Raw genomic sequence first — 13,464 nt, 5'->3', positions numbered from 1 at the left:
TAAAAGACAGTGTATACAACACTCGATCGTTACATAATTACTCAGTGCAATACAGTGCATACAACAATCGATCGTTACATAATTACTCAATGCAATACAGTGTATACAACACTCGATCGTTACATAATTACTCAGTGCAATACAGTGTATACAACAATTGATCGATACATAATTACTCAGTGTAATACAGTGCATACAACAATCGATCGTTACATAATTACTCAGTGCAATACAGTGTATACAACAATCGATCGTTACATAATTACTCAGTGCAATACAGTGCATACAACGATCGATCGTTACATAATTACTCTGTGCAATACAGTGCATACAACAATTGATCGTTACATAATTACTCAGTGCAATACAGTGCATACAACAATCGATCGTTACATAATTACTCAGTGCAATACAGTGCATACAATAATCGATCGTTACATAATTCCGCAGTGCAATACAGTGTATACAACAATCGATCGTTACATAATTACTCAGTGCAATACAGTGTATACAACAATCGATCGTTACATAATTACTCAGTTCAATACAGTGCATACAACAATCGATCGTTACATAATTACTCAGTGCAATACAGTTTATACAACAATCGATCGTTACATAATTACTCAGTGCAATACAGTTTATACAACCATCGATCGTTACATAATTACTCAGTGCAACACAGTGTCAACACAAATCCATCGTTACATAATTACGCAGTGCAATACAGTGTATACAACAATCGATCATTACATAATTACCCAGTGCAATACAGTGTCAACACAAATCGATCGTTACATAATTACGCAGTGCAATACAGTGTATACAACAATCGATCATTACATAATTACTCAGTGCAATACAGTGTATACAACAATCGATCGTTACATAATTACTCAGTGCAATACAGTGTCAACACAAATCGATCGTTACATAATTACGCAGTGCAATACAGTGTATACAACAATCGATCATTACATAATTACTCAGTGCAATACAGTGTCAACACAAATCGATCGTTACATAATTACGCAGTGCAATACAGTGTATACAACAATCGATCGTTACATAATTACTCAGTACAATACAGTGTCAACACAAATCGATCGTTACATAATTACGCAGTGCAATACAGTGTATACAACAATCGAACATTACATAATTACTCAGTGCAATACAGTGCATACAACAATCGATTGTTACATAATTACTCAGTTCAATACAGTGTATACAACACTCAATTGTTAAATAATTACACAGTACAACACAGTGTATACAACACTCAATTGTTAAATAATAACTCAGTACAACACAGTGTATACAACACTCGATCATTGGATAATTACTCAATATAACACAGTGCATACAATACTCGATCGTTACATAATTACTCAGTAAAATACATTGTCAACACAAATCGATAGTTACATAATTACTCAGTACAACACAGTGCATACAACACTCGATCGTTACATAATTACTCAGTGCAATACAGTGCATACAACAATCGATCGTTACATAATTACTCAGTACAAGACAGTGTATACAACACTCGATCGTTACATAATTACTCAGTGCAATACAGTGCATACAACAATCGATCGTTACATAATTACTCAGTGCAATACAGTGTATACAACAATCGATCGTTACATAATTACTCAGTGCAATACAGTGTATACAACACTCGATCGTTACATAATTACTCAGTGCAATACAGTGTATACAACAATTGATCGATACATAATTACTCAGTGTAATACAGTGCATACAACAATCGATCGTTACATAATTACTCAGTGTAATACAGTGTATACAACAATCGATCGTTACATAATTACTCAGTGCAATACAGTGCATACAACGACCGATCGTTACATAATTACGCAGTGCAATACAGTTTATACAACAATCGATCGTTACATAATTACTCAGTGCAACACAGTGTACACAACACTCAATTGTTAAATAATTACATTACAACACAGTGTATACAACACTCAATTGTTAAATAATTACTCAGTACAACACAGTGTATACAACACTCGATCATTGGATAATTACTCAGTATAACACAGTGCATACAACACTCGATCGTTACATAATTACTCAGTACAAGACAGTGTATACAACACTCGATCGTTACGTAAATATTCAGTGCAATACAGTGTATACAACACTCGATCGTTACATAATTACTCAGTACAAGACAGTGTATACAACACTCGATCGTTACATAATTATTCAGTTCAATACAGTGTATACAACAATCGATCGATACATAATTACTCAGTGCAATACAGTTTATACAACAATCGATCGTTACATAATTACTCAGTGCAACACAGTGTACACAACACTCAATTGTTAAATAATTACACAGTACAACACAGTGTATACAACACTCAATTGTTAAATAATAACTCAGTACAACACAGTGTATACAACACTCGATCATTGGATAATTACTCAATATAACACAGTGCATACAACACTCGATCGTTACATAATTACTCAGTAAAATACATTGTCAACACAAATCGATCGTTACATAATTACTCAGTACAACACAGTGCATACAACACTCGATCGTTACATAATTACTCAGTGCAATACAGTGCATACAAAAATCGATCGTTACATAATTACTCAGTACAAGACAGTGTATACAACACTCGATCGTTACATAATTACTCAGTGCAATACAGTGCATACAACAATCGATCGTTACATAATTACTCAGTGCAATACAGTGTATACAACAATCGATCGTTACATAATTACTCAGTGCAATACAGTGTATACAACACTCGATCTTTACATAATTACTCAGTGCAATACAGTGTATACAACAATTGATCGATACATAATTACTCAGTGTAATACAGTGCATACAACAATCGATCGTTACATAATTACTCAGTGCAATACAGTGTATACAACAATCGATCGTTACATAATTACTCAGTGCAATACAGTGCATACAACGATCGATCGTTACATAATTACTCTGTGCAATACAGTGCATACAACAATCGATCGTTACATAATTACTCAGTGCAATACAGTGCATACAACAATCGATCGTTACATAATTACTCAGTGCTATACAGTGCATACAATAATCGATCGTTACATAATTACGCAGTGCAATACAGTGTATACAACAATCGATCATTACATAATTACGGAGTGCAATACAGTTTATACAACAATCGATCGTTACATAATTACTCAGTGCAACACAGTGTACACAACACTCAATTGTTAAATAATTACACAGTACAACACAGTGTATACAACACTCAATTGTTAAATAATTACTCAGTACAACACAGTGTATACAACACTCGATCATTGGATAATTACTCAGTATAACACAGTGCATACAACATTCGATCGTTACATAATTACTCAGTACAAGACAGTGTATACAACACTCGATCGTTACGTAAATATTCAGTGCAATACAGTGTATACAACACTCGATCGTTACATAATTACTCAGTACAAGACAGTGTATACAGCAATCGATCGTTACATAATTACTCAGTACAACACAGTGTCAACACAAATCTATCGTTACATAATTACTCAGTACAAGACAGTGTATACAACACTCGATCGTTACATAATTATTCAGTGCAATACAGTGTATACAACAATCAATTGATACATAATTACTCAGTGCAATACAGTGCATACAACAATCGATCGTTACATAATTACTCAGTGCAATACAGTGCATACAACGATCGATCGTTACATAATTACCCAGTGCAACACAGTGCATACAACAATCGATCGTTACATAATTACTCAGTTCAATACAGTGTATACAACAATCGATCGATACATAATTACTCAGTGCAATACAGTTTATACAACAATCGATCGTTACATAATTACTCAGTGCAACACAGTGTACACAACACTCAATTGTTAAATAATTACACAGTACAACACAGTGTATACAACACTCAATTGTTAAATAATAACTCAGTACAACACAGTGTATACAACACTCGATCATTGGATAATTACTCAATATAACACAGTGCATACAACACTCGATCGTTACATAATTACTCAGTAAAATACATTGTCAACACAAATCGATCGTTACATAATTACTCAGTACAACACAGTGCATACAACACTCGATCGTTACATAATTACTCAGTGCAATACAGTGCATACAACAATCGGTCGTTACATAATTACTCAGTACAAGACAGTGTATACAACACTCGATCGTTACATAATTACTCAGTGCAATACAGTGCATACAACAATCGATCGTTACATAATTACTCAATGCAATACAGTGTATACAACACTCGATCGTTACATAATTACTCAGTGCAATACAGTGTATACAACAATTGATCGATACATAATTACTCAGTGTAATACAGTGCATACAACAATCGATCGTTACATAATTACTCAGTGCAATACATTGTATACAACAATCGATCGTTACATAATTACTCAGTGCAATACAGTGCATACAACGATCGATCGTTACATAATTACTCTGTGCAATACAGTGCATACAACAATTGATCGTTACATAATTACTCAGTGCAATACAGTGCATACAACAATCGATCGTTACATAATTACTCAGTGCAATACAGTGCATACAATAATCGATCGTTACATAATTCCGCAGTGCAATACAGTGTATACAACAATCGATCGTTACATAATTACTCAGTGCAATACAGTGTATACAACAATCGATCATTACATAATTACTCAGTTCAATACAGTGCATACAACACTCGATCGTTACATAATTACTCAGTACAAGACAGTGTATACAACACTCGATCGTTACGTAATTATTCAGTGCAATACAGTGTATACAACACTCGATCGTTACATAATTACTCAGTACAAGACAGTGTAAACAACAATCGATCGTTACATAATTACTCAGTACAACACAGTGTCAACACAAATCTATCGTTACATAATTACTCAGTACAAGACAGTGTATACAACACTCGATCGTTACATAATTATTCAGTGCAATACAGTGTATACAACAATCAATTGATACATGATTACTCAGTGCAATACAGTGCATACAACAATCGATCGTTACATAATCACCCAGTGCAACACAGTGCATACAACAATCGATCGTTACATAATTACTCAGTGCAACACAGTGCGTACAACAATCGATCGTTACATACTTACTCAGTGCAACACAGTGCATACAACAATCGATCGTTATATAATTACTCAGTGCAATACAGTGCCTACAACAATCGATCGTTACATAATTACTCAGTGCAATACAGTGCATACAACAATCGATCGTTACATAATTACTCAGTACAAGACAGTGTATACAACGCTCGATCGTTACATAATTACTCAGTGCAATACAGTGCATGCAACAATCGATCGTTACATAATTACTCAGTGCAACACAGTGCATACAACAATTGATCGATACATAATTACTCAGTGTAATACAGTGCATACAACAATCGATCGTTACATAATTACTCAGTGCAATACAGTGTATACAACAATCGATCGTTACATAATTACTCAGTGCAATACAGTGCATACAACGATCGATCGTTACATAATTACTCTGTGCAATACAGTGCATACAACAATTGATCGTTACATAATTACTCAGTGCAATACAGTGCATACAACAATCGATCGTTACATAATTACTCAGTGCAATACAGTGCATACAATAATCGATCGTTACATAATTCCGCAGTGCAATACAGTGTATACAACAATCGATCGTTACATAATTACTCAGTGCAATACAGTGTACACAACAATCGATCATTACATAATTACTCAGTTCAATACAGTGCATACAACAATCGATCGTTACATAATTACTCAGTGCAATTCAGTTTATACAACAATCGATCGTTACATAATTACTCAGTGCAATACAGTTTATACAACAATCGATCGTTACATAATTACTCAGTGCAACACAGTGTACACAACACTCAATTGTTAAATAATTACACAGTACAACACAGTGTATACAACACTCAATTGTTAAATAATTACTCAGTACAACACAGTGTATACAACACTCGATCATTGGATAATTACTCAGTATAACACAGTGCATACAACACTTGATCGTTACATAATTACTCAGTACAAGACAGTGTATACAACACTCGATCGTTACGTAATTATTCAGTGCAATACAGTGTATACAACATTCGACCGTTACATAATTACTCAGTACAAGACAGTGTAAACAACAATCGATCGTTACATAATTACTCAGTACAACACAGTGTCAACACAAATCTATCGTTACATAATTACTCAGTACAAGGCAGTGTATACAACACTCGATCGTTACATAATTATTCAGTGCAATACAGTGTATACAACAATCAATTGATACATAATTACTCAGTGCAATACAGTGCATACAACAATCGATCGTTACATAATTACTCAGTGCAATACAGTGCATACAACGATCGATCGTTACATAATTACCCAGTGCAACACAGTGCATACAACAATCGATCGTTACATAATTACTCAGTTCAATACAGTGTATACAACAATCGATCGATACATAATTACTCAGTGCAATACAGTTTATACAACAATCGATCGTTACATAATTACTCAGTGCAACACAGTGTACACAACACTCAATTGTTAAATAATTACACAGTACAACACAGTGTATACAACACTCAATTGTTAAATAATAACTCAGTACAACACAGTGTATACAACACTCGATCATTGGATAATTACTCAATATAACACAGTGCATACAACACTCGATCGTTACATAATTACTCAGTAAAATACATTGTCAACACAAATCGATCGTTACATAATTACTCAGTACAACACAGTGCATACAACACTCGATCGTTACATAATTACTCAGTGCAATACAGTGCATACAACAATCGGTCGTTACATAATTACTCAGTACAAGACAGTGTATACAACACTCGATCGTTACATAATTACTCAGTGCAATACAGTGCATACAACAATCGATCGTTACATAATTACTCAATGCAATACAGTGTATACAACACTCGATCGTTACATAATTACTCAGTGCAATACAGTGTATACAACAATTGATCGATACATAATTACTCAGTGTAATACAGTGCATACAACAATCGATCGTTACATAATTACTCAGTGCAATACATTGTATACAACAATCGATCGTTACATAATTACTCAGTGCAATACAGTGCATACAACGATCGATCGTTACATAATTACTCTGTGCAATACAGTGCATACAACAATTGATCGTTACATAATTACTCAGTGCAATACAGTGCATACAACAATCGATCGTTACATAATTACTCAGTGCAATACAGTGCATACAATAATCGATCGTTACATAATTCCGCAGTGCAATACAGTGTATACAACAATCGATCGTTACATAATTACTCAGTGCAATACAGTGTATACAACAATCGATCATTACATAATTACTCAGTTCAATACAGTGCATACAACACTCGATCGTTACATAATTACTCAGTACAAGACAGTGTATACAACACTCGATCGTTACGTAATTATTCAGTGAAATACAGTGTATACAACACTCGATCGTTACATAATTACTCAGTACAAGACAGTGTAAACAACAATCGATCGTTACATAATTACTCAGTACAACACAGTGTCAACACAAATCTATCGTTACATAATTACTCAGTACAAGACAGTGTATACAACACTCGATCGTTACATAATTATTCAGTGCAATACAGTGTATACAACAATCAATTGATACATGATTACTCAGTGCAATACAGTGCATACAACAATCGATCGTTACATAATCACCCAGTGCAACACAGTGCATACAACAATCGATCGTTACATAATTACTCAGTGCAACACAGTGCGTACAACAATCGATCGTTACATACTTACTCAGTGCAACACAGTGCATACAACAATCGATCGTTATATAATTACTCAGTGCAATACAGTGCCTACAACAATCGATCGTTACATAATTACTCAGTGCAATACAGTGCATACAACAATCGATCGTTACATAATTACTCAGTACAAGACAGTGTATACAACGCTCGATCGTTACATAATTACTCAGTGCAATACAGTGCATGCAACAATCGATCGTTACATAATTACTCAGTGCAACACAGTGCATACAACAATTGATCGATACATAATTACTCAGTGTAATACAGTGCATACAACAATCGATCGTTACATAATTACTCAGTGCAATACAGTGTATACAACAATCGATCGTTACATAATTACTCAGTGCAATACAGTGCATACAACGATCGATCGTTACATAATTACTCTGTGCAATACAGTGCATACAACAATTGATCGTTACATAATTACTCAGTGCAATACAGTGCATACAACAATCGATCGTTACATAATTACTCAGTGCAATACAGTGCATACAATAATCGATCGTTACATAATTCCGCAGTGCAATACAGTGTATACAACAATCGATCGTTACATAATTACTCAGTGCAATACAGTGTACACAACAATCGATCATTACATAATTACTCAGTTCAATACAGTGCATACAACAATCGATCGTTACATAATTACTCAGTGCAATACAGTTTATACAACAATCGATCGTTACATAATTACTCAGTGCAATACAGTTTATACAACAATCGATCGTTACATAATTACTCAGTGCAACACAGTGTACACAACACTCAATTGTTAAATAATTACACAGTACAACACAGTGTATACAACACTCAATTGTTAAATAATTACTCAGTACAACACAGTGTATACAACACTCGATCATTGGATAATTACTCAGTATAACACAGTGCATACAACACTCGATCGTTACATAATTACTCAGTACAAGACAGTGTATACAACACTCGATCGTTACGTAATTATTCAGTGCAATACAGTGTATACAACACTCGACCGTTACATAATTACTCAGTACAAGACAGTGTAAACAACAATCGATCGTTACATAATTACTCAGTACAACACAGTGTCAACACAAATCTATCGTTACATAATTACTCAGTACAAGGCAGTGTATACAACACTCGATCGTTACATAATTATTCAGTGCAATACAGTGTATACAACAATCAATTGATACATGATTACTCAGTGCAATACAGTGCATACAACAATCGATCGTTACATAATTACTCAGTGCAATACTGTGCATACAACGATCGATCGTTACATAATCACCCAGTGCAACACAGTGCATACAACAATCGATCGTTACATAATTACTCAGTGCAACACAGTGCGTACAACAATCGATCGTTACATACTTACTCAGTGCAACACAGTGCATACAACAATCGATCGTTATATAATTACTCAGTGCAATACAGTGCCTACAACAATCGATCGTTACATAATTACTCAGTGCAATACAGTGCATACAACAATCGATCGTTACATAATTACTCAGTACAAGACAGTGTATACAACGCTCGATCGTTACATAATTACTCAGTGCAATACAGTGCATGCAACAATCGATCGTTACACAATTACTCAGTGCAACACAGTGCATACAACAATTGATCGATACATAATTACTCAGTGTAATACAGTGCATACAACAATCGATCGTTACATAATTACTCAGTGCAATACAGTGTATACAACAATCGATCGTTACATAATTATTCAGTGCAATACAGTGTATACAACACTCGACCGTTACATAATTACTCAGTACAAGACAGTGTAAACAACAATCGATCGTTACATAATTACTCAGTACAACACAGTGTCAACACAAATCTATCGTTACATAATTACTCAGTACAAGGCAGTGTATACAACACTCGATCGTTACATAATTACTCAGTGCAATACAGTGCATACAACGATCGATCGTTACATAATTACCCAGTGCAACACAGTGCATACAACAATCGATCGTTACATAATTACTCAGTTCAATACAGTGTATACAACAATCGATCGATACATAATTACTCAGTGCAATACAGTTTATACAACAATCGATCGTTACATAATTACTCAGTGCAACACAGTGTACACAACACTCAATTGTTAAATAATTACACAGTACAACACAGTGTATACAACACTCAATTGTTAAATAATAACTCAGTACAACACAGTGTATACAACACTCGATCATTGGATAATTACTCAATATAACACAGTGCATACAACACTCGATCGTTACATAATTACTCAGTAAAATACATTGTCAACACAAATCGATCGTTACATAATTACTCAGTACAACACAGTGCATACAACACTCGATCGTTACATAATTACTCAGTGCAATACAGTGCATACAACAATCGGTCGTTACATAATTACTCAGTACAAGACAGTGTATACAACACTCGATCGTTACATAATTACTCAGTGCAATACAGTGCATACAACAATCGATCGTTACATAATTACTCAGTGCAATACAGTGCATACAACGATCGATCGTTACATAATTACCCAGTGCAACACAGTGCATACAACAATCGATCGTTACATAATTACTCAGTTCAATACAGTGTATACAACAATCGATCGATACATAATTACTCAGTGCAATACAGTTTATACAACAATCGATCGTTACATAATTACTCAGTGCAACACAGTGTACACAACACTCAATTGTTAAATAATTACACAGTACAACACAGTGTATACAACACTCAATTGTTAAATAATAACTCAGTACAACACAGTGTATACAACACTCGATCATTGGATAATTACTCAATGTAACACAGTGCATACAACACTCGATCGTTACATAATTACTCAGTAAAATACATTGTCAACACAAATCGATCGTTACATAATTACTCAGTACAACACAGTGCATACAACACTCGATCGTTACATAATTACTCAGTGCAATACAGTGCATACAACAATCGGTCGTTACATAATTACTCAGTACAAGACAGTGTATACAACACTCGATCGTTACATAATTACTCAGTGCAATACAGTGCATACAACAATCGATCGTTACATAATTACTCAATGCAATACAGTGTATACAACACTCGATCGTTACATAATTACTCAGTGCAATACAGTGTATACAACAATTGATCGATACATAATTACTCAGTGTAATACAGTGCATACAACAATCGATCGTTACATAATTACTCAGTGCAATACATTGTATACAACAATCGATCGTTACATAATTACTCAGTGCAATACAGTGCATACAACGATCGATCGTTACATAATTACTCTGTGCAATACAGTGCATACAACAATTGATCGTTACATAATTACTCAGTGCAATACAGTGCATACAACAATCGATCGTTACATAATTACTCAGTGCAATACAGTGCATACAATAATCGATCGTTACATAATTCCGCAGTGCAATACAGTGTATACAACAATCGATCGTTACATAATTACTCAGTGCAATACAGTGTATACAACAATCGATCATTACATAATTACTCAGTTCAATACAGTGCATACAACACTCGATCGTTACATAATTACTCAGTACAAGACAGTGTATACAACACTCGATCGTTACGTAATTATTCAGTGCAATACAGTGTATACAACACTCGATCGTTACATAATTACTCAGTACAAGACAGTGTAAACAACAATCGATCGTTACATAATTACTCAGTACAACACAGTGTCAACACAAATCTATCGTTACATAATTACTCAGTACAAGACAGTGTATACAACACTCGATCGTTACATAATTATTCAGTGCAATACAGTGTATACAACAATCAATTGATACATGATTACTCAGTGCAATACAGTGCATACAACAATCGATCGTTACATAATCACCCAGTGCAACACAGTGCATACAACAATCGATCGTTACATAATTACTCAGTGCAACACAGTGCGTACAACAATCGATCGTTACATACTTACTCAGTGCAACACAGTGCATACAACAATCGATCGTTATATAATTACTCAGTGCAATACAGTGCCTACAACAATCGATCGTTACATAATTACTCAGTGCAATACAGTGCATACAACAATCGATCGTTACATAATTACTCAGTACAAGACAGTGTATACAACGCTCGATCGTTACATAATTACTCAGTGCAATACAGTGCATGCAACAATCGATCGTTACATAATTACTCAGTGCAACACAGTGCATACAACAATTGATCGATACATAATTACTCAGTGTAATACAGTGCATACAACAATCGATCGTTACATAATTACTCAGTGCAATACAGTGTATACAACAATCGATCGTTACATAATTACTCAGTGCAATACAGTGCATACAACGATCGATCGTTACATAATTACTCTGTGCAATACAGTGCATACAACAATTGATCGTTACATAATTACTCAGTGCAATACAGTGCATACAACAATCGATCGTTACATAATTACTCAGTGCAATACAGTGCATACAATAATCGATCGTTACATAATTCCGCAGTGCAATACAGTGTATACAACAATCGATCGTTACATAATTACTCAGTGCAATACAGTGTACACAACAATCGATCATTACATAATTACTCAGTTCAATACAGTGCATACAACAATCGATCGTTACATAATTACTCAGTGCAATACAGTTTATACAACAATCGATCGTTACATAATTACTCAGTGCAATACAGTTTATACAACAATCGATCGTTACATAATTACTCAGTGCAACACAGTGTACACAACACTCAATTGTTAAATAATTACACAGTACAACACAGTGTATACAACACTCAATTGTTAAATAATTACTCAGTACAACACAGTGTATACAACACTCGATCATTGGATAATTACTCAGTATAACACAGTGCATACAACACTCGATCGTTACATAATTACTCAGTACAAGACAGTGTATACAACACTCGATCGTTACGTAATTATTCAGTGCAATACAGTGTATACAACACTCGACCGTTACATAATTACTCAGTACAAGACAGTGTAAACAACAATCGATCGTTACATAATTACTCAGTACAACACAGTGTCAACACAAATCTATCGTTACATAATTACTCAGTACAAGGCAGTGTATACAACACTCGATCGTTACATAATTATTCAGTGCAATACAGTGTATACAACAATCAATTGATACATAATTACTCAGTGCAATACAGTGCATACAACAATCGATCGTTACATAATTACTCAGTGCAATACAGTGCATACAACGATCGATCGTTACATAATTACCCAGTGCAACACAGTGCATACAACAATCGATCGTTACATAATTACTCAGTTCAATACAGTGTATACAACAATCGATCGATACATAATTACTCAGTGCAATACAGTTTATACAACAATCGATCGTTACATAATTACTCAGTGCAACACAGTGTACACAACACTCAATTGTTAAATAATTACACAGTACAACACAGT

Source organism: Saccoglossus kowalevskii, chromosome 3 (assembly GCF_978046115.1).
Source record: "Saccoglossus kowalevskii chromosome 3, keSacKowa6.1, whole genome shotgun sequence".
NCBI lineage: Eukaryota > Metazoa > Hemichordata > Enteropneusta > Harrimaniidae > Saccoglossus > Saccoglossus kowalevskii.
This window is presented reverse-complemented; position numbering follows the sequence as displayed.